The sequence below is a fragment of the Mesoplodon mirus genome, assembly GCF_964341445.2.
Source record: "Mesoplodon mirus genome assembly, chromosome: 2".
Taxonomy (NCBI): domain Eukaryota; kingdom Metazoa; phylum Chordata; class Mammalia; order Artiodactyla; family Ziphiidae; genus Mesoplodon; species Mesoplodon mirus.
Window position 1 is genome coordinate 11,602,922 of NC_138977.1, and position 23,927 is coordinate 11,626,848.

At 37.4% G+C, this 23,927-nt stretch overlaps 1 protein-coding gene across 4 annotated transcripts in view; it reads left to right on the forward strand.

The window, feature by feature from the left end:
* The window catches only part of INPP4B (inositol polyphosphate-4-phosphatase type II B), an 880,599-nt gene that overhangs the window by 374,468 nt on the left and 482,204 nt on the right, over window positions 1-23,927 (forward strand). For 2 of the 4 annotated variants that reach the window (XM_082610956.1, XM_082610960.1), the window contains exon 1: window positions 11,733-11,814. The exons of the other annotated variants lie outside the window; for them this stretch is intronic. The gene's annotated coding sequence lies outside the window, so the exon portion shown is untranslated. Of the gene's footprint in view, window positions 1-11,732; window positions 11,815-23,927 lie in introns of those variants that run through there. 4 annotated transcript variants of the gene reach the window in all.

Consider the following 23,927-nt stretch of genomic DNA (forward strand, 5'->3'; position numbering starts at 1 on the left):
TTAGCATCCTTTTCTCTCTTCGTAACAGTAGGGTTCTGGTAAAAGGTTAACTAATGGCTGCTTACCCCCCCACACACACATGTATATCTGTGTATATAAATAGTATATACAGTAAGTCCCCTGCATACGAACAAGTTCCGTTCTGAGAGCGCGTTAGTAGGAAGTCCAATTTGTTTGTAAGTCCAACAAAGTTAGCCTAGGTCCCCAACTAACACAATTGGCTGTATAGTACTGTACTGTAATAGGTTCATAATACTTTCCACACAAATAATACATTAAAAAAACACAAAAAATAAGGGAAACATTTTTAATCTTACAGTACAGTACCTTGAAAAGTACAGTACAGTACCTTGAAAAGTACACTACAGTACCAGCCACATCACTGCTGATTTTACACTCGCTTCCTAACATCCTGGGCTTGAATTAAAGATACTATACTACTGTATACAGTACTGTACAGTAAAGTACAGAAAAGCACAACCACTTGTAGAGGATGCATGCATGTGACAGTGTACGCCAGACACATGAACTAACTTACGTGATTGGACATGTGAACACATGTTCACATCTTTAAAAGCTCACAACTTGAAGGTTCAAATGTAGGGGACTTACTGTAATGTGTACACACATATATGCATAGATATATACAAATGCATACACTTATAAATCTTACAGATATAAAGGTGGCACACAATTTACAAATGATATGATATGGAATACACTATTAAATTCTATACAGTCATTGATTCTCAGATAATGCTTTCATTCATTTTTGCCCAATTCTTGTACCCGTACCAACCTATGATTACAATTCACCTATGATGTGACCATTTTTAATGCTATTTAACAGTTTTTAGCTGAATCTGCATGATTAACACATTGTCCATCGCTTTCTTAAGTCTAGATAACGAACAAACCAACAAATTAAGCCTTGATTTGTAGAGTCCGCTGATATCTGTGGGAAAAATATTTCTATCATGGTCAGTTTCAAGCTACCAGAATGAGATCCCTGAACACAAAGTTGGGAAAGGGTGCTCAATAGCTCACTATTATATGGTCTTCCTACCATGCAAATACGGTAGATATATATGAGCATAGGTAATAGTAAGAATTGTACAATAGTTAGGAATAATGAGTTTTGGGTAGCCTACCTTTGTCCCTAATATAATTTGTTAAATGATAAGTTTACATAATATACTTTAAAAAATCGTAGCTATGTTTAATAGCTGGCTCCCAAAATTCCTGAAAATGTTACAATCAACTCTTGTGAGCTGGCTCACATTGAGGGCAAATGAGATAAATGTTCTAGTAAACATTCAGAAATTTCACTTGGAAAGCCCAGAGAGGGAGAAGTTAATTCTGGATAGGGGATTCAAGAGAAAAATGAAAGTTATCACTACCCTTTGGACAACATTTCTTCTACAATTTAGTGTTTGGTTCATAAAATACTTTCATGCATATAATCCCATTGATCTCATAAATATCCATAATATTAAAAGAGCCAGGGTTATAAACCCCTTTTACACTTGAACAAAGCAGAATTGGCGGATTTTCAGGTTTGATTTGTGGTTTTTAAGGTTGTTTCAATCTCTATGGACAATGTAAAATCACATGACATAATTTTTGTCTTATAAGAGTTTTTCTATGTCCTATAAGAAACAGAAATGGGAAGAGGGAGCGGAAAGGAATTCATGGAATCATGGGTTAAGATGGAGCTGACCATATTGAGAAAGATGATTTAGCATGTGGAAGTCAGCAGTAGGCTGTCAGAGGGGGAGCTGCGTCTCTGTCGGCTACCAGTCATGAAAACTGGGGCAAATTAGTTTAGTCCTCAGTGCTAGCTTTTCTTATCTGTGAAACGGGCGTAATGTCTGTCTCCATTTCTAGAGCCAAGTTTGCTTTCATGTGTAGTGTAGAATAGTGCCTTGAACTTGATAAGTCTTGGCCTTTTTCACTATTCCTCTTACTGCACATCACCAGTTTCTTTGTATCTTTTTACATAAAATATTTACGAATAGCATGAGCCTTACAACGGAAAATGTAGCACATTCTGCCAATGATCAGACGGTTCTTTCTGTTATCTTGAAATTGTTCCTTGTATTTAAAAATTCTGGATTTGGGGCTTCCCTGGTGGTGCAGTGGTTGAGAGTCCACCTGCCGATGCCGGGGACACAGGTTCGTGCCCCGGTCCGGGAAGATCCCACGTGCCGTGGAGCGGCTGGGCCCGTGAGCCATGGCCGCTGAGCCTGCGCTCCGCAATGGGAGAGGCCACAAGAGTGAGAGGCCCGCATACCGCAAAAAAAAAAAAAAAAATAAATTCTGGATTTGGATTTGATATTTCTATTGTAGCAGGTGTGGAGGGGGGAGGTGATATGTAGCTGTGAAGACCCTTGGGTGTGATCACTAACCACAGGTGCTGCTTTTGATTTAAGATGTTTAAGATGCCAGAGTGAGGGAGGAAGGTGGGGATAGTAGAGATGGGGTGAATGGGCCCAAAAAGTGACTTTTGTGCCTTTCTTTCCCTTGGAGGCATGATTTATGCACTCTTTTTAAAGCTTTGATATTTCTGCTTTAAGTTATCTGTAATTACTATCCTTGTTGCTGATAGGTAGCTATTTCTCATATTATATCTTTTGGTTTATTATTCTCATTTGATATCCCCTGTTCAAATAAGGAAGTTAAAGACATATAAGGAAAAGCAGTTGGTCATAACGTAGAAAGTCATACTCCAAATCTTACTATTGTATAATGTCAAGGTAAAATACCACTTTTTATAAAAAAAAAAAAATCCATTTATTTCAAATGTAAGGACAACTTATCTTTGGGCTGATGAGATGGCATTTCCAAAGACTAAACACTTTCATTTCTGCCCTTTACTATTCTGGATCATTCTCCCACTAGAATGTAGTTCTAATAGGTCAGGGATTTTTATCAACTTTGTTCACTGTTATATTCCCAGCACCAAGTAAATGCCTGGTGCATATTAAACAAATGAATTAGCCCCAGCTGGATATTGAGTGGGAATGTAGCTGTGTTACATGTGGACTATGGGGAGATCACGAATGATATCCAGGCTGGTTTAAAAGCTAAGAGCTCCCATCCTACAACTTAGTGGATTTGTAACCAGCTGTGAAAGGGCGCAGGCAGGGATTCAATCTCTTAAATGCAACCTGAGCACACACAATATATAATTTTGCATACAATACGTTGAATTATTTGAGCGACTAGGTAGGTGACATACATAGTAGTAACCACAAGGTCAAGGGTGTAATGGTAGAGCATAGTTATTGTAAGTTTTCTTTCTGTGACAAGGCATCAAATATGTCAAGTTTGTACTTCTGTTTTCATGCCAGCTTTTCCAGGAAGATCTTCATTGAGACAGGCATGAGTTTGAGGCAGGTGATAGTTGCTAATAATAGTAATATTTATTGAATGTTTTCAATATGCCATCTCTGTCCTAAGCACTTTATACTATTTTATTTAATACAGATGAAGCCTCTGTGAATAGCTCTCTTAGCTATTATGATCATTCCACCTTATTGATGAGGAGATAGGACTCAGAGGTGTATACATATTATTATTATATTATTATTATTAATATTTGTGTTATTTTTTACTATAGGACTTTTAAATTTATAATATAGCAACAGTAGAAATATATTAGAAAGGCAGTGAGGGACGGTGGAGAAAGTCGATGGTTGGTAGAAAATCTTGATTCTATTAATTAATCTTGGTCACCTCACAACGCACAGTAGTAACATCTGTTAAATTCGAGTAGGTCTTCAAAATCTGCACTTCTTTTTTTTTTAAGTTGCTTTAATTCTTGCTTTGATTTTCTCCTTGAGTGAACCTGCCTACTGTTCTGTCCAATGGAAACTCTTCTTGTATTCCCTTTTCTCCTTTTCTATTTCTTTTTCCTTTTGTTTGGCCTCACATCATGATTCTGCTACATTATGGGTCGAATGGGATTTGGGGCTGAACTGAGAACCAAAATAACATGGCTAACACTTCCTAAGGGAAACCATATTCCACAGTAAATTTCTCTTCTTTTGACCCTTATCAGAGTTGAAAGTTATTTCAGCCAAATTAAGGATTAACAAGGCTTTAGTTGGATAGCCTGAGGCTCTCAGTACTAGCTAAGTGTCATTTAGGGAAACTGCTCTGGCTTCCACGAAATCTACATTTTCATTCATTCATTCATTCATTCATCCAGCCATGTAACATTTAGTGAAGTTTGTCTGTCTGGAGCCAGTGCCATAGTGGGTCACAATGAGTGTCACTTTCCATGCAACCAGGGAGCTATGGAACTGAAAGCAGGAGACTGCTGTATAAATAAACACAATATTCAATATGTTGTAGTAATTGCTTTACAAGAAGCACACACTCGTTAACATGAGGATAGGAGAAACTTGCTATATTCTGAATAAAAGAGATGGGGAAGCCAGTACTGAGAGAAGAATATTCAAGTTGAGCCCTGACAATTTTGAAAAGTACTGTGTTGATAATTGGTGATTTTCTGTCTCCAGCGACAGTGTAGCAGAAGATGACATGAGAACATGATATCTCAGGGGAGACTCTCATTCCCTAAGCTTTGTGTAACTTTGTTCAGCCAATGTAAGGCTGAGGGTTACTGTAGAAACAGCATTTAATGTCCAGAGGGCCTGCTCATGATGTCCACATGACGGGTAGAAAATAACTGTACAGAATTTTGAAAGAAGAGAGATGGTGATAGGCTGTGGCAATGTGGGAAAGATTGGAGGAAGAGTGGGATTTGAACTGGACCATATGCAGATAAAAGGCTAGCAGAGATTCCAGGTCAGGAAACACAGCAAATAAGAAGGCTGAAGAATATTCCAGGTTGGGAAATACAGAATACAAAGGAAGGAAGCAACTCTACAGATGCAGTTGAGCGACAGTGCGAAGACTGGCTTTGCTAGAGTAGAAAGGTTAGCTGCAAACCGCTGGATATAATGTTGGAAATTCAGATTTTGTAATATCTTAAGTGTCACATTAAGGCATTTGACACTGATGAAAGTGCCAGTCCGAGAGTTAAGTGATTTAGGTTAGAATTTTAGCTCTGGCACTTTTTAGTTGTGTGATCTCAATCGTGTCTCTGAATTTCTCTGAAGTTTACACCTATAAGATGGGGATGATACCATTTTTCCTATCAGGATGTTTAAAGTAATCAACTAAAAGAATATATATAAAAGTGTTTTGTAAATTATAGAATTCTATGCAAATAAATAGATATATGCATAGTCAAGAAGTTACAAGGAGAGAGATGTGAGACAGTGGAGAATGTAAATTGTCAGTGGAATTCAAGATGGATTTGATGAGGAGGAGATTAAAGTCAAGACCGCAGGTGGCAATGGCTGTGGTCCAATATGAGGGCCTCTGTTCAGAAGTCATTTGTGGCCATGCTCAAGCTAAATTTGGTCAAACCATGATTTAGCACAAGGAGTCTATAATGGTATGCTGAATCCTGCCCCCCCACACACATCTTTTTTACCAAACTAATAAGGCTCAAGCCAAATTTAATAGATGGGGGTTTCTAAAAGATGGATCCGGAGAGTGAGAAGGTGACATATTTGTTTCAGCACAGTAAAGTTTAGAAACAGGCTGGGGGAGATAACCTGTCTCTAGTCAGGTGTATGATTGATTTCTACAATTTTCATCCTCAGGCCAGAACCCTGATAGCCTGCCTTACAACAAAGTTCTCCACTATATTATTTGAAGAACAAAGAATTTCTGCCCACCTACGTCAGAAGCAAGCCATGAACAGATGTGGGGTCTTGGGCATGGAAGAGAGGGAAGGGTTTGTTAAAAGAACAGAGGAACTGGGTAGCACAAGATTCAAGCTAGAAAATAGAAAAGGAATGTTTTCTGTCAAGGAAGATGGTGACCATGTGTGTGTCCTGAGGGCCCAGGCCATGCTGAACTACTGAGAAGGGCAGACCAGATAGACTGAAGAAGCCACTTCTGAATCCCCATCCCCTTGAGGGCTCTTTGTGGATTGGTGTATAACACTTTACTCTGATGTGACAGTTAATTATTCTTCAGGTTTCCACATGTGTGCTTGGCCGTCCGTTCCATGGGGCCCTCTCCCCACTTCTAGTCACTGGTACATAAATATGTAGTTCTTCACTGTGGAAAGCAAGAGAGTACAGAGAGCAGTAAAAGGGGCAAATGAACCAGCTGACAGAAGAATGTTTTTGTTTTGTTTTGTTTGGTTTGGCTTTACCAACCCTTTTTTATGTGATAAAGAGCTTAGTACTGAGGTTGGTATTTCTATTTCCCTTCCTCCTGCTGTAACCAGGAGTTTTGGGGTAAGGATTGCAATAAGTAGAGACTAGTTGTGGGGAGTTGAGGGCCACATCTTGTGTAACCCACCCAAACTAGCCAAGATGCCCTCCCTGCCACTGTAATGCTTTAAAATACATGTAAGCATATATATATATATATATATATATATATATATATATATATATATAAAACATATAGCATGTACATATATAATATTAATATAATATATAATTCAAATATATATCATATTATGTAGTATATTGTATCATAATATATAATAAATATATAATGTATAATATATAATATATGTAATATACACTTATAAATAAACAGTATATAATTATATAATATTATGTAAATATGTATATATACATATATTTACATTTATTGAGTACCTATTTAATGCTTGTCAGCCATTCATTGAAAATTTACTGAGTGCCAACTATGAGACTCACAAATGTAGAAGGCAAGTGCATATTATCTCTTTCAATTTTACAATATAGAAAAGAAAGGTACAGGGAGCATAAAAATCTGGTCTAAGGTCAAAGGGCTAATAAGAGGGGGAATTGGAAAATTCTCACCCAGATAAAAAATTCCATACTTAAGAAAATCTCAAATCACTAAATCCTCACTTATTTGTCTGTATTTATACTAATCCTACAAGCTGAGGAGCAGAGAGGGTCTTTCTCTATAAATAATAATCACATGCAAATTTCTCACCTACTTGTGCTTTTGCCAGAATATAGTGTTGAGGTTGTGAGAAGCAGTGTTGTATTTTGATGTCTTTCCAACTTCCCACCAACTCCTCAGTATTGCTAAGAGATTGCATCCCATTGCTACACCAGCATCAGTGTAACTTCTCACTTATTCCTGGAGGAAGCTTCCGGGTGGGAGATACTCCAGAGCTTGTCTGCAGAGGTGCACTTTGCTCTCAGGCCTCCCTGGGCGCTACATGTGTGCCAGTGCCCAGCACCTCTCAGGAGGCTGGAGATGGCATCATTTCCTTACAATCCAGCTGTTAAGCAGAATTTCATAGTTTTATGTGCCAGTGATATAGATCTTTTTAAATCTATTTAATTCAACAACAGGGCAGTGTGACAGCCCATCTTCAAAGACAGGAAGGGCTTTGGAAAGGGAAGATACAATTAATGGAACCTGTTACTGACAACGCAAGAAAACGAAATCGTCAGTTTTGATAACTATGAAGCAGTAATATATAACTGAAGCATGTAGAAAATGCCTAAATATTTCCAAATTTATTTTCCAATTTAACCATCCTGGTATAAACCAGAAAACAATTCATTTATTCATTCACGCATTTATTCAATTAGTAAATGATTACTGAATGTTTTCTATTTATCAGGCACTATTAAGCACTAGTTATCAACATAGCCTTTAAAAGTACCACTTGGCTAAAACATACGTCTATGTTTTCTTTAACTGATTGGTGTTCTCTTTACTTCTGTAATAATGTGACTTGAATTAACTTTTTGCCATCCCTTTGCCAAAATCCTCAAAGTATCACTTTATTTGCTTCCATGGCTGTTAATAAAACTTACTTTTCCACTTGCCAGGCCAATATTTTCAATCTCTAGAAAGGTGTGAAACAATATTTCTTTGATTTCTTTTAATTGCAAGGAGATAATTATGCTACTTATGCAAAAAATTTGTGAAGAATGAGCACATGTGATAAGAATGGAGTGTTGTTATTAAATAAATCTCACAACAATGATTCTTAGGCACTTATGATTATATATAACCATTATTGGCCTACTGTAAACATAAATGTTAATCAGTACATGTGAATGGTGGTTAGCTATCTTCCTTTACAGAACCACATCAGAGTTTGCTCAGGTTAACCAGGTTGTAAAGGTATGGGGTCACAATGAAAAATCAGAGGCAGGAAGAGAAAGAGAAGAGATGAGGAAGATGGGAGCTGGGTGGATTCGAAGCTTTTCTGGATGCATAGTAGGTTTCCAACTGGGGATGTCAAGGTCCTCTCCATCTTCTCCCCTCCCCCTCCTGCCCCACTTTGCATTCTTCCTTTTCTGGGAGACAATGTGGAAGTGAATGAGGACTCCCAGAAATTTTTGGTTAGGTGGGGCGGGCTAGTGAAAAGAAGAAAATTTAATGGGAGCCAAGTAGAAAAACAGAGGGAGTAATTACAAGGTGTAACTTGAGAATAAGAGAGATCTGATAAGGGACTTTTGGTTGTTATAGGTTGGAAGAGGATATGTCTTCTTTCAGGGGTGGTGGTGTGTGTGATGAGATGTAGAAAAGAGAAATGAGGCTTGAAATGAAAAGAGAAGGAAGTACAGTTAATTAGCAATCAGGTCACATGTGCCGCATATATGCTACAGGTGGTGAAATCTATGATTAAGAGTTCATTTGAGGTCTTTAAAAGCATTTATATGCAGAAATGTTGAAGTGACTTATATTGTTTAAAAATGGCTAATATGTTTCTTTTTCTTTTAAGTAGAGTTTAAAATGGCTTAATCCTAGAGCATCTTCTCAGTTTCCTACCAAGTTTAGAATCAACTTAGATCCTGTCTTCTTGGAGCTTATAGTCAATTGCAGGGTACTGAGTCTCCCCCTCAACTCAAATGAGCTCCAAATTACTCTTGCCAAACTTTCAGTTTGTATTTTATCCCCCCTGCCAAATTATAACACTTTAAGAAATGTTAGCTTTGTTACTTTTTTTATTATTTATTTTATTTTATTTATTTTTGGCTACTTTGGGTCTTCGTTGCTGCACACAGGTTTTCTCTAGTTGCGGTGAGTGGGGGATACTCTTCGTTGTGGTGTGCAGGTTTCTCATTGCGGTGGCTTCTCTTGTTGCCGAGCATGGGCTCTAGGCGCATGGGCTTCAGTAGTTGTGGCACACAGGCTCTAGAGCGCAGGCTCAGTAGCTGTGGCGTATGGGCTTAGTTGCTCCGCAGCATGTGGGATCTTCCCGGACCAGGGCTCAAACCTGTGTCCCCTGCATTGGCAGGCAGATTCTTAACCATTGTGCTACCAGGGAAGCCTTCTATTCCTTTTTAATGAAAAAAAGCTTTGCAGTAAAATATTACTTACTTAATTTTCATAACGCATTGAGAATTTTCAGCAGGTAAAGGAACGAGTGTAAGAGGGCTCTAAGTTAATTTTCAAATGAGTATTCAGGGATTAAAAAAAAGAGACAGAGAGAGAAAAGTCTGGGGCTCCTGGGATGTGGTTGTGGCTGTTTAGCAAGAGAACATATTAATGTCATTGGAAATTGGTTCGTGATTTGGTATGAAATGAAATACATAAAGAAACAAATTTGGTTTCTTTCTGTTCTTTCACAGACACTGAAAAATGATGTGACTTCTTTAGCATATATTGTAGTTCTCTGCAGGGAGACACGAATTAATTTTTTCTTAGTTTTATGTATTCCCTACTTTTTCGTACTTTTTTTTTTTTTTTGCATAAAAGGGTCTTATTGATTCTTATACCTAGCTACTCAGAACAATAAATGTTGATTTTATTTTCTTACCTATATATTTCCAATATATATAGAACATTTTTATATGAGAGGTGGCATTTGTTTTATACACACACACACACACACACATACACACACAGTTGGTCTAATCCACTGTCTCTAGTCGCTGTATTCTTCATCATCATTGGTGGAATGAAAGCATCTTTCACCTTTTATGTCGACCTAGGTTTTATATGAAAGCTTTTCAGGAAAGAAAGCACATATTCCATGAACTACCAGAGTACCAGAATGTGAGTTTGGATGTTGGTGCTAGCTTTGAAATTAATCTTAGAATATAATCCTCTGTTTTTAAGAATTACCTATATTTTAGAGAAATGTTTATAACTATATGGGAGAGAAAGGAAGCAATCACTCACACAGGATAGTGGTAAAGATCCTCTTAGAAACTGTTTTGAACCTGGCTCTTTTGCTCACTTTTCCCATTTGTAAAATGGGCATGATGACAGGGCTTTACTGTGCTATACTGGAAACAGTATAAGGTTGTTATGCAAATTGAGTGATTTAATATTTACAAAGTACTTAGATTTGGTGTGCAGCACTATGTGGTTGTAAATAAACAAAAGCCAATAAATCACTCCTTGAGGGGTTGGGAATATATTAAAGCATACATAGGAATGTGTATAAAGCAATAAAAATCCATTATTATTTGCAGTGGTAGTTATTTTGCAGGTTAATTTGCTGTTTATTTTTGTGTATCTTTCCCTAATAATGTGATATTTTGGAGTTCTTAGATGATGATGTTGTTCCAGAAACTTCTATTTCTACTTTTTCCCTTTTGAGTTTGCTACATATTGTAAAACCTGAATATGGCAGATGGTTTACAATGCCACATAAGAAGACGTTTTTCCAGTTATGTTTTCATCAGGCAAACGGCCCTGCTGTGATGGGAATAAATGGTTATGGCATTTGAAATTGATATTGTCTGTTCCAGAAGGCTACAGAATTGAACAAACACTGGTCAGAATTATCCTTCATCTTTTCCAAATGTAAGGTCAAAATTAAGATAAATAAAGGAAGATTGTGCAGTTTTCTCTTTCCTTCCTGCCTCCAGTAGCCATCTAGAATTTGTAAGACAGAGGGACAGAAAGTGTGTGGGTGCTCAGTCCCATGCAGTACAAAAGTATTCTTTCTTATTCATGCCCGTATACAGATTAAAAATGTAGGTGGCCTATTTAAATAATTCATTAAGTTGCTCTTTCATTCATGTAAAAAAATTAGGTAAATATGGCAACCATTTAGTTTAAGTTGTAGTGTCAGCAAGGTTAGCTTTGAAAAAGTCAAGACTACTGACCTAAAAGTATTCATAATCCTCCTGCAATTACCATAGTCATTTGTTCCATATGCCTATGAATTGTTTCTCAGAGTTGCTGGACTATCACCTACTGAGAAGTTCAAAAATATCTGTTTGGTATTTTTTCCAGCTGAGAAGCAATTCTGCCCCAATCCCGAGTAGCACTGAATTCTATGCTGAAGTATATCTTTTCAAATAATATCATCTTCAGTAGCAGTTAAGTATATCTATGATTGTCTAGCAAGATTGTTGACGTACTCCTTCTGCTCTTAATACATCAGTCATGGGAAAGAGACCATTGGTTTTGGAGAGCTGTCACTTTCGAGTGTTTTTGGAAAAATCCATTAAGTGCCCAATTTTCATTAACTTCTTTGGCATGCTTAGAAATGTACATGATATTACAGAGAGAGAGAGAAAGGGCATGATGATTGATAGCGGTGAAATCCAATGTCCGGGTCCTTTATTTCTTCATTTAGTTATTGTTTAAACATTTCGGAAGCCCATTTTTATACGAGGCAAAACAGAGTTCCTGCAAACAAGCCGGTTTCTGGGTGATTCAAGCGTTCAGGTAATGCTGTGGGGCAGACTTTGGACCTGGGTGACTCACGAGAAGCGAGGAAGGTTCAGCTCGCACCAAGGCAGGGCTGAGAGCCAACTTGAAAATGAAAGAAACGACTTGAGCAAAACAACTTCCTTGGTAAGATCAGACTGCTCCTTCTCCGTGTAATTTCTAATTCTAGCCAACAGCAAAAAGAAGGATAGAAAAGGAAAAGGGAAAAGAATAATCAAAACCAAACTAAAGTCAGAGACAATGAAAGCAGAAAGGTTCGGTCCTGAGCTTCCAGCCTCTCCCATTTTAGCTCCGGAAGTGTAATCCTTTAATTGAAGCTTTGCTCTCCTCCTGAGCATTCAACTGTTACTAACAAATTTCATGGAGTGTCTATTTTGGAAACAGGGTTGTTTTAGGCAAGTAGTGTCTTAACTAAATTTGTGTTTAAATTGCAAGAAGGTAGAGTATGATTTGAGAGTACCCAAATTAGAAATGGTTTTTATTCCTTTTCAGGTGCATAAATAAATAAACAGCAATAATGAAAAACCTTTCTTAGAGTATGTAATGAACTGTGGTTGGAGAAGGATTTAAGAATGTGATTACTTTGGCTGTGGCAATGTAAGAGAAGAGCTGTGTTTATGTAGGGGATATGCCTTTCTGTGTGTACTTTTCTCATGTGTATATATTTATTTCATTGTTATTACAGGTACCAGAATAAGAAAAAAGTATTTAATGAGAATAAACACTGATTTCAGCAACATAGTCACTCAACCATATAAAGTATTAGTTTTAATGAAAGCTTTTTCTCGGTCATGCTACCCTTTCTGCAAAGAGGAAGGGAGGCATTCTGCTTCTTTTCATCTCATCACCTGCCTTTAACGGAAGCGTGATGGGTGGGGTGGGGGTGGGAGTGTAACGTGTGGGTGAGGGGTGAGTAGTGGGAGGGTGGGATTCTGGGCTAAACAGCACTTCTCCCACCACCGGGAGGGAGCTGCTGGAACAGCTGTAGTGAGTGATCAGCACCCGCTGCCTGGCTCCTCATTTCTGTCAAGGCTAAGTGATGCCCTAGACTCCAACGGGTTGAGTGGTGGGTCTCCTGCCCACCATCAGAGCTGACCTAGGTTATGTTGCTCCCTGTGGATTCAAATATATTCAGGAAATGAGACTCTTCTTCAACGTAGATATTCAGGATGCAACACTTCTGCCAACTAATACAGAGCATTGAAACCTAAAACTCTAGCTCCTGTCTGCTCTTAAAACAGGTGGGGACTCTGTAATGGCCTATATGGGAAAAGAATCTAAAAAAAAAAAAAAAAAGAGTGGATACATGTATATGTATAACTGATTCACCGTGCTGTACACCTAAAACTAACACAACATTGTAAATCAGTTATACTCCAATAAAAATTAAAGACAAACAGACAGAAAACAGATGGGGAGAGCTGGTAAGAATTCAATTGCATATACCAGGAACTTTTCCATCTAACCTATGTATAAATATTCGGATGTGCAGGACTAGATAACCTGAGTTGTAACATTCTAGCACTTGAGTGGGTGATGTCTGAGGTTGACTAGGCTCTGACAGTCAATCGACGGATCGTTGAAAGTCCTAGGAGGCTCTGAATATGGTCTTTACTTTTGTGTAAAGCCCAATGGGACTCACAGACAAAAAGGGAACTTCCCTTATTCCTTTACATTTTTTAATGAGTGACTTATAATTTTGCACATAGCCTGATTGTGCACTTTGAGATTGACAGCTGCTGATGTTTGCAGTTCTTTTGAATCCTTTGGAGAGTCTTGATATACACAAAAATTCCCATAGGCCACAGAAACTTCTGAACTTGGAAGAACTGGTTTTAAAAACTGGTTCTGCCCCTTACCGGCATCGTGACACTGCACAAGGTACATGTGCTCTTCAAACTCAGTTTCTTAATGGAAAATGCACCCATTTGTACATGCTCTATCTCCTTCCTGGACTGCAGAGGGATCTTGCCTACTACCTGCTAGACATTCTCTTTAGGATATCCTGGTATTGCCTCAAACATCTGTCCCAAATGGAATTCCCTTACCTCTCCTTCCATTGACCCACCTGCTGCCTAGACACCCAGGTGCTCAGTCTAGTAATAGGGACCTTCTTTTCCCTCCTTCTCCAGTCCCTTCACATTCAGTGAGTGGAAAATTAATTTTGATTTTTCTTCCCATTATTTCTTGGCTTGCTCTCCTCTTCTGCATTGCTAATACCAGTACACTAGTTGAGGTTATTATGACCCTGTGCCTGAAATAATGTAACAGATTCCTATCAGGCATAGATGCCTTCCCCAGCTTTCATTTCCACCCCCTTCATTTTATATCTTACTCTCTGCTTGAGACACAGCTGTCATCCTGTCATTTTCTTCTGAAAAGTCTTTCAGTGCATCTCTGTGAACTGAATCAAGGCCAAACTGAAAGTACATGTAACACGTGAGTGTACCCTAGTGTGTCTAATTCTAGGTCGATGAGGCTCTGACAATCGATACATTTTCTCTGAGGTTTCCTCATATTTAAGTTCAGGTTTTACATTTTTGGCAAAGATGCCACAAAGTGAGGTTGTGACCTTCTCAGCACATCAAATCAGAAGGGATTTGATGTCGGTTTGTCCCATTACTGAAAATGGTAACTTTGATCACTTGGTGAAGGTGATGTCTGTCAGGTTTCTCCACTGCAAAGTTACTGTATTTCTTTGTATTTAATAAAGATCTTATGAGAAATAATTGGAGAGTATCTAGTTAGCTTGTTATTTAAAACACTGTTGGCACTAATTTTAGAATCCTTTGAGGATTCTTGCCTGAGACAATTATTACTGTGGGGTTTGCCAAATACTAGTTGGAAATTTACAGTAAGGAAAATTTTACTCTATTCATTTATTCATCCATTCATCTGTTCACTCATTATTTATATTAGTATGGGCAAATGGACTCATTTTATTCCATGGCTTATAATGTATCACAATCATTTTTTTGTTGTTGTTCAGTTTTCCCAGATTTGGCCTTTGGGAGTGGTCCCCTTCAAGTTGGCTCCTGTATCTTTTTAGAATTTCTCTTTAAAACACTTTGATATTTTCTGGCACCGCAAGATATTTTAGGCTCATCTTGCACTTTGCCTGCACCATTCCTGCAATCAGCTGTTTCTCCAAGGACTAGTAGTTTTCTTTTATTGGAGCATGGTGTTTAGAAACCAAGATTTGGGCAGTGATTGGGCTTATTAGTACTGGGGTATCACAGTACCTGACCAACACTCTTGAAAATTGTCAAGGTTGTGAAAAACAAAGAAAGACTGAGGACCTGTTCCAGATTAAAGGAGACTAAGGGAAACATGACAACTAAAGGCAAAGTGTGATTTTGGATTGGATCCTGAACTAAAAAGAACATTAGGGGGGCAATTGGAGAAATTTGAGTAAGTTCTGTAGATTAAATAATACTGTGTATTGTATTATAGTCTTATACATATTTATCTTCCTGTAATGGTCAACTCAAAATAACATGACAATTCACATTATTATTGATTTTAAAAATATGTGTATGTATAGCTGATTCACTTTGTTATAAGGTAGAAACTAACAAACTATTATAAAGCAATTATACTCCAATAAAGTTGTTAAAAAAGAATAATTCGGATCTCTGCAATTGAAGAAACTGATCTAAATTAGGGACAGGATATTCAGAAAAGAAATAAAATTATACTTGGTGTTCTAACTATATCATTTAGGATTTTTGAAAGAAATGATCATGTATACCACAAATTATCTAATTAATCTCCCTTTGATGAACATTTACATTGTTTCAAATTTCCCCAGCTGATGTGTAAGGCTGTATTAACATATTTGTACATACATTTTCAAACATTTGAAAATCTCCTTGGTATACATTTCTTGAAGGTTGGTTAAATAATTTATGGTACAGCCATAAGCAATATGAAGTCATTAAAAATTATGAGATAGATCAACAAACTATAGCCTATGGGCCAGATCATCCTTGCTTATTCATTTACATATTGTCTAAGGCTATCTGCATGCTACAGAGCAAGGACAGAGTTAAGTAACTGCAACAGGGACCATATGGCTCACAAAGCCCAAAATATTTACTATTGGTCCTTTACAGCAAAAGTTTTCCAACCCTGATATGGATTATTACATGCAGAATGACAATATTCTGTGAAAAAGACACATTTTTATTACATATATTATTATAGATCTGTATATATATAATTTTTTTCATTTTTTAAAAATTGAAGTATATTTGATTTACTATATTATATTTGTTTCAGGTGTACAATATAGTGATTCAGTATTTTTTTTTACATCTTTATTGGAGTATAATTGCTTTACAGTGATGTGTTAGTTTCTGCTTTATAACAAAGTGAATCACCTATACATATACATATATCCCCATATCTCCTCCCTCTTGAATCAAGTTATTACAGAATAATGGCTATAATTCCCTGTGCTGTATGATATAACCTTGTTGCTTATTTCTTTTATACATAGTAGTTTGTATCCTTTAATCCCATACCCCTATCTTGCCCTCCCCCCTTCCCTCTCTCCACTGGTATCCACTAGTTTGTTTTCCGTATCTGTAAGTCTGTTTCTATTTTGCTATACGCATTCCTTTTTTAAGTTTTTTTAGATTTCACATATAAGTTATAACATGTGGTATTCGTCTTTCTCTGTCTGACTTATTTCACTGAGCATAATACTCTGTAGGTCCAACCACCTTCAGCAAATAGCATAATTTCATTCTTTTTTATGGCAGAGTAATATTCCACTATACACACACATGTGCGCACTCACGTGCATCTTCTTTATCCATTAGTCTGTGGACGGACACTTGAGTTACTTCTATAGCTTAGCTATTGTAAATAGTGCTGCTATGAACATTGGGGTGTGTGTATCTTTTTGAGTTAGTGTTTTCATTTTCTTTGGATATATACCAAGGAATGAAATTGCTGGATCATATGGTATTTCTATTTTTAGTTTTTTGAGGAACCTCCATACTATTCACATAGTGGCTACACCAATTGACATTCCCACTAACAGTGTACAAGGGTTCCCTTTTCTCCACATCCTCTCCAATATTTGTTATTTGGAGACTTTTTGCTTATAGCCATTCTGAATAAGTGTGAGGTGATATCTCATTGTTATTTTGATTTGCATTTCTCTAATAATTAGTGATGGTGAGCATTTTTCAAGTACCTGTTAGTTATCTGTATGTCTTCCTTGGAAAAGTATCTATTCAGGGCTTCCCTGGTGGCGCAGTGGTTGAAAGTCCGCCTGCCGATGCGGGGGACACGGGTTCGTGCCTCGGTCTGGGAAGATCCCACGTGCCGCGGAGTGGCTGGGCCTGTGAGCCATGGCCACTGAGCCTGTGCGTCCGGAGCCTGTGCTCCGCAATGGGAGAGGCCACAACAGTGAGAGGCCCGTGTACCGCAAAAAAAAAAAAAAAGAAAGAAAAAGAAAAATATCTATTCAGGTCTTCTGCCCATTTTTAACTGGGTTGTTTGTTTTTTTGATACCAAGTTGTATGAGCTGTTTATATATTTTAGATATTAACCCCTTGATGGTCATATCATTTGCAAATATTTTCTCCCATTCATTAGGTTGTCTTTTTGTTTTGTCGATGGTTTCCTTTGCTGTGCAGAAGCTTTTAAGTTTAATTAGTTCCCATTTGTTTATTTTTGCTTTTATTTCTTTTGCCTTGGGTGACAGATCCAAAGAAATATTGTGTGATTTATGTCAAAGAGCATTCTACCTATGTTCTCTTATTGGAGTTTTATGGTTTCAGTCTTACATTTAGATCTTTAGTCCATTTTGGGTTTATTTTTGTACATGCTGTGAGGAAATGTTCTAATCTCATTCTTTTATGTGGAGCTGTTCAATTTTTCCAGCACTATTTATTGAAGAGACTGTATTTTCTCTATTGTATATTCTTGCCTCTTTTGTTGTAGATTAATTGACCATAGGTATATTGGTTTATTTCTGGGCTCTCTATTCTGTTCCATTGATCTATGTGTCTGTTTTTGTGCAGTACCATGCTGTTTTGATTATTGCAGCTTTGTAGTATAGTCTAAAGTTGTGCACATGGTACTTACAGCTTTTTTATATTTCTCAAGATTGTTGGGCAATTCAGGGTCTTTTGTGGTTCCATATAAATTTTAGGATTATTTGTTCTAGTTCTGTGAAAAATATCCTGGGTATTTTGGTAAGGATTGTTTACATCTGTAGATTACTTTGGGTACTATGGACATTTTAACAATATTAATTCTTCCAATCCAAAAATATATCATATCTTTCCATTTCTTTGTGTCAACTTCAATTTCCTTCATCAGTGTTTTATAGTTTTCAGAGTATAGGTCTTTAACCTCCTTGGTTAAGTTTATTCCTTGAAAGTACCTAGGAACTTATTATTTTTGATGTAATTTTAAATGGGATTTTTTGTTTTTGTTGTTCTTCCCCTTCTACCTGATTCCATGTGCATCTTTCCTACAGCCTTGACTTTACAGGAGTCTTTCAGCCAATTTCAAGTTCATTTTCAGTAAGAATTATTCCACATGTAGATGTATTTTTAATATATTTATGTGTGGGGAGTGAGTTTCACATCCTCCTATTCTGGCCATCTTGATTGCTCTCCTGTATATATATAATTTAAATCAAAAATCCTATTAATTTAAAATTAGTTATGGACAGAGAGACTCTGCAAGTTTGTTCACCAAAGTTCTTAAGTAGGTCCTTTTTTTGTACATTTTTATTTATAATTTTATGTATACTTTGTGCTTTCTTAAAAGAGTTGTATGGATTTTTCTCATTTTTACTTCAAGATAACTACTCAAACCACACTCTTCAGTCTTCTGAACCCAAAATTCTAGTGAAGCGAGATCACAGTGATCACAAGAGACTTTGAATGACACTTAATTTTTAAGTAGGGCAACCACTCACTGTAGTTTGCCTGGAACAGTGCTGTTTTATGGCTACTGGGACTATAGTGTCCTTGTAGCCACATTTTTCTCTTAACTCTGTAGTAGTTCTTCCCAGCCTCTTAAGCTGCTATTCATCTTTTATGTGTCCTTTAAGTGTTTCGGTACCGCTGGGTTCTGCCACTGGCCTGGTCCCTTCTTACTCCGATGAGTCTCCCAGAAACTCCCCAGAACTCTCCCAACTCCCATAATTTGGTTTACATCTATACACTGATACCTCCTAAATGTGTACCTTTAACTTCCAAACCAGTGCTTTCTGGACATTTTTAAGATATTTCAAATCTAATTTAATCCGGTGCCATCCTTGACCCTTCCTTTCCCCTCCACTTGCATTTCTTCAATCAACAGAAATCCCTGGCAATTTAACCTCCTAAATATTTCACACATTGGTCTCCAGTTTTTACTATTACTGTCCTAATTCAGATTTTCTTATCCTTGCCCCTTTCACTGAATGCCTTCAGTTACCTACCAAACCTCAGCCAGAAAAATCAGTCTTAAATGCCAACCTGAAAATAATATAGAGTGCCTGAGTCACTCTTTCTTAACTCACTTCAGGAGACCTCCCATTGCCTAGTGACATTTTTTAAAGTGTGGACCATGTCCAACCTACATCAGACCCTCCTGGGTTATATATTAAAAAGGCAAATTAAAAAAAAATTGAAGCCCGAAGTCTGGGGTCCATTACCAACTTACTGGATCAGAATTTATAGGTGATCGAGCCCTAGAAATTTCTGTTCTTACCACCACCAGATGTCTTTTATGTGCTTTCATGTCTGAGAACTACTACTGTCCTAGGCCTATATCAAGACACCTCTATCCAAGGTGTTTATGAGACAGTCCAAGGCCTTCATGGTCTGGTTCCTATTAACTTCTCTAGTCTTATTTCTTGCCATTTCCTAACTAAAATTTCACATTCTACTAATGTAAATTCCTGTATCTTCCTGCTTATACCTTACTTTTCAACTTCTGTATATATTTACCATTCCCTGTGACTGAAATACCTCTTTCCCCTTACTTCTCCTGGCCTGCTCATAAGTAAATGTCAAGTCCTCACTTGGTATCTGTGCTGCAAGTCTTCCTGGCATCTCCAGGATGAACTGTGCACCAGAGAGCTCTGTCTCCTCAATGCACTATTACTGGGCTTTGTCATTGTGCCTGGTGCATAGTTCATCCTTAACAATGGTTTGGCAAATTAAGTTAATAATAGATTTCTATGAAGCTCCTTAGAGTATATGTATTCTATCCACTATCTTTTGTTGTGTGACAGATCACCACAAAATTTTGTGGCTTAAAATCACCACTGCTTATTTAGCTCATAAGTCCGTGGGGTGGCAGTTTGGTCTGCAATCAGCTAGGTATTTAACTGGGGCTACTCCTGCGTCTGTGGGGAGCTGCTGGTCAGCTAGGTGGCCCTGCCGCTAGGATTGGCTTTTTGTTGGCTGGAGCAATGGCAGTTGCTGTACAATGATTTCCTCAGTGGGTAAAAGGCTAGATCAGCCAGGATTGGGGCTTGTTCATATGGAGGTGACAGCTTCTAAGGGAGAGACAAAGAGAGGTTTATTCTCAGAACTGGGAAAATATCACTTCTGCCACTTTCTATTAGCTAAAGCAAGTTAAACACCAGGTCAAATTTGAGGATGAGCAAATAGACTACATTTATTGATTGGAGGCACTGCAAAGTATTATGGCCATTTTTGCAATCTATTCCATGGGTCTATGTATATGAATTGATAAATATCTTTTACAATGTAACTATAAACTGGATTATAATTTTCTATCACTGTCACTGCTCTTGCCTTTTAAATACCCTTATTTCGTTAATCTTCAAGCCATTTTATAGCCAAATGTTGATGCTTCTTTTCCAGTTCTATCACCTAGTTCTTCTTCAATTAGCCTCTTCCAGAGTACCATTTGCATCTATTCATGAACAATATAAATAAGCATGTACCATTTAGTTAATTCCTTGGATTTGGTTTAAGTCTTAAAATGAAGCCAGTATTCCCCAGCACAGCAAACAACAGACTCTAAGTATGAAAATGGACGTGGCTGCCAATAAGAAAACATACCATTCCCGTATCCTTGAATGTATCCTGAATCCTTTCATTTGCAGCTTTACTGCCTTAAAAAAATTGACAATAGCCAGCTTTCGTTCTGCCACATCAGCTGACATATTTTCTGTTTTGAAAGTGATATTCATCTTTCTGCCTACTGGAGGGTCCCTTCACTGCTAAAAAGAGCTTTCTTTAAAGGGCAAAGCCATCTAAGGTCAAGTCCATTGGCCTGTGTACTGTTAAGGAGAGTGACGCTTTGAATTAGAGCTCGTGCTCTGAACCCTGGCATTCATCATTAGAGCCTGCACCTTCCTTTCCCGATTTCCATGGTTCGTCTGGGAACTTTAACCTCCTTGGCATTTTATTCCCTCCCCAGACCTTAGAAATAAATGTAGCAATATCGAACACTTCTAAATAACATAAGAGGGAACAGCATGGAAATTATTAAGCAGGCTTTTCAGTTTTCTACCATAAGGACTTTTTTTTTTTTTTTTTTTGCCTTAATGCCTCTCTAATTTTCCTCCTCATGGATTCTGAATTAAACTCTCAACAATCCTTGATATTTTATTCTTCAGCACAAAAACGGATTTTATGCAAGCACTTGGGAACTGGACAATTCTGTTTCCAAAAAGCAACAGAATTTCTTTCTTATTTTTGAGGGCACCTTGGTCACCAGCGTTTCCCGGCTCTTGGTCTCATTGAAGCTTAGCATCCAAGCCTATCATTCACTGAGGGGAAAAGGTCCTAGAATTTGCTTTGTGACCTGGGATATATGGGATATAAGTGTGGTTACAAAACTTAATGCATAAAGCTGCTACTTTTGATACAGTCTGGTTCATGGAGAGATGGGATTTAGCTACTTATAATGAGAATTTGATGTGACTGGAAATTGAACAGAAGCATCTTTTTATTGAAGGTGCTGAGCCTTATAACAGTCATTCAGTGGCAGAAGTTATTATTTTTCATATTACTTTTCAACTATAAAACCTTTCAGGGCCTCATAAGAAAATCCCTCTCCTTGTTCAAGCAACAAAAAACTTGGTACCTTTTTCTTTACATCCACATAAAGCAAAACAATGCAGTAACACCCCTCCCCCCACCTTTAAAGATCTGTCTCAGTTTTTCTCTGAGTTAAAGATCTTCTTTTTCTTTCTAGATCAGAACTGTCCTCTCATGAAATCTTATTTTCCTCTTTTTCCCCCCATGAGAATCTCAAGGAGAAAAAAAGAGAGAGCAAGAAAGAGATAAAAGAGAGAGAAAAAACAAATCTAGACAGGATGCTGGAGACTTGAAATGTACATAGAAACTTTTTTGAAAAAATAATATTTTTTATCCTTTAGTTAGAATCTTTCATAGAGTGTGTGCATAAAAAACATGTCAGTCTTTCAGCTTTTTAGAAGATCAGTACCATAAGAATCTCAAATTAGATATTTGAATTAAAGTTAGGAGAAAAGCATTCTCTTACTTCCTCCGTTCACAAATCAACTTTAGAAACTTGAACAAGTCGTATCGTTTTTCTCCTTCAGTTTTTCTGTTTATAAAATGGTATCTATTCAAGTGAAATAATTTTGTGAATTGATATCTGTTTTGGAACTATATTTTCATCAATTCTCTTTTTTGAGCAGTACTCTACTATATTCTTCCCCACCAGAAAATATATCTAGAAAAATTAGTGAGTAGAGAATATTTTTAATTTTTAATTTTTGGTCTTTTAGCAGGTCTGATAAAAAATATTTTAAGTTCTCATCTCCTGTATATTTGTGAGTTATATCATTAGTGAGCTTAGCTCTAACATATATATTCTGTAAATTTAAGTATGGTCTCATGAAATATTTTTCTTTGGAATTTATAATGCTGGTTTGGCAACTATTCCCTGGAGAACAACAGGTGATATTAAAAAGGTAATTTTCACCAAAATGACAGCACCTAAAGTAAAAGTTTTATCAACTGGGGTGAGAATGATTTTTTAAAATCAATACTGGCGTTTATGAGCTTTCAGGATTAAGAAGTATCTTAGCTTTGTCACAGCTTACCCAAAGCGAAAGAGAGGCATGGACATATATACACTACCAAACGTAAGGTAGATAGCTAGTGGGAAGCAGCCGCAGAGCACAGGGAGATCAGCTCGGTGCTTTGTGACCGCCTGGAGGGGTGGGATGGGGAGGGTGGGAGGGAGGGAGATGCATGAGGGAAGGGATGTGGGAACAGATGTATATGTATGACTGATTCACTTTGTTATAAAGCAGAAACTAATAAAAAAAAAAAGAAAAAAAAAGAAAAAAAAAGAAGTATCTTAAATTCCGTAGACAGGCTGCTTGCCTTGTTGTGCTCATGCAGCCTCAGAGTGGACGAAGGGAGGACCAGGTCAGGGCTGTCATTCTCGTGGGGGGCTAGGTGTGCTTGGAAGAGACACGTAGCTGGAGCAGGGGAGGGTTTCAGAAGATGTCTTTCAAAGGACAGGCTTCTGGTGTTGAGGATTAGATCTTGCCGAAACACTTCACTTCTGTGGTGATCACAGTAGAGACAACATTGCTTGATAAACCCCCATTTGGGGAAATTATAGGAGACCTATTTGATTACTTGTACTTCTTGCTGCTTATCTGATGTGAGTGGACGAGGCTCTACAGAGTCCATACCCAGAACACTATTCAGACCAGGCACATCTGATGGACAGAATTACAGCCACCCTAATCCTACTGTAGGGTTTTCAAATGTATAAAAGCCTTGTCCGTGGATTAAACGTAAATAAGTAACTCAAAGCTTTTTAAACACATAATAAGAGGAAGAAGAGCAAGCAATAATAAGGGGTAATTCAGTAGCTTTCTTCCCTCATTATTTTTAGTGTCCTCTTGGCAAAATGTTCAGTTTATGTGCTAAGAGTTTAAAGTATCTCAATGCCACGTCTAGGTAAACTAGTGCCGTAATTAATATATGAGTATTGAGTTGTCATGGGTTTGTCGGTAAAGGACTATGATTATAAGATTAAATATGTGTAGAAGTACAGGCAATACTCTAGAATTAAATCACAATATTGATAAAACAGATACATATGATTTTACAATTTGCTAGTCTACTGCTGTATTGAAGCATTAAAAGCTGCTTTTAACAAGACATCCTTGCTGTTTTATGCTTTTGAATATTATATGCAATTATCCATAAAAATGAGAGGTAAATCCTCCACTTTAATCTTGGTTCATTAAATAC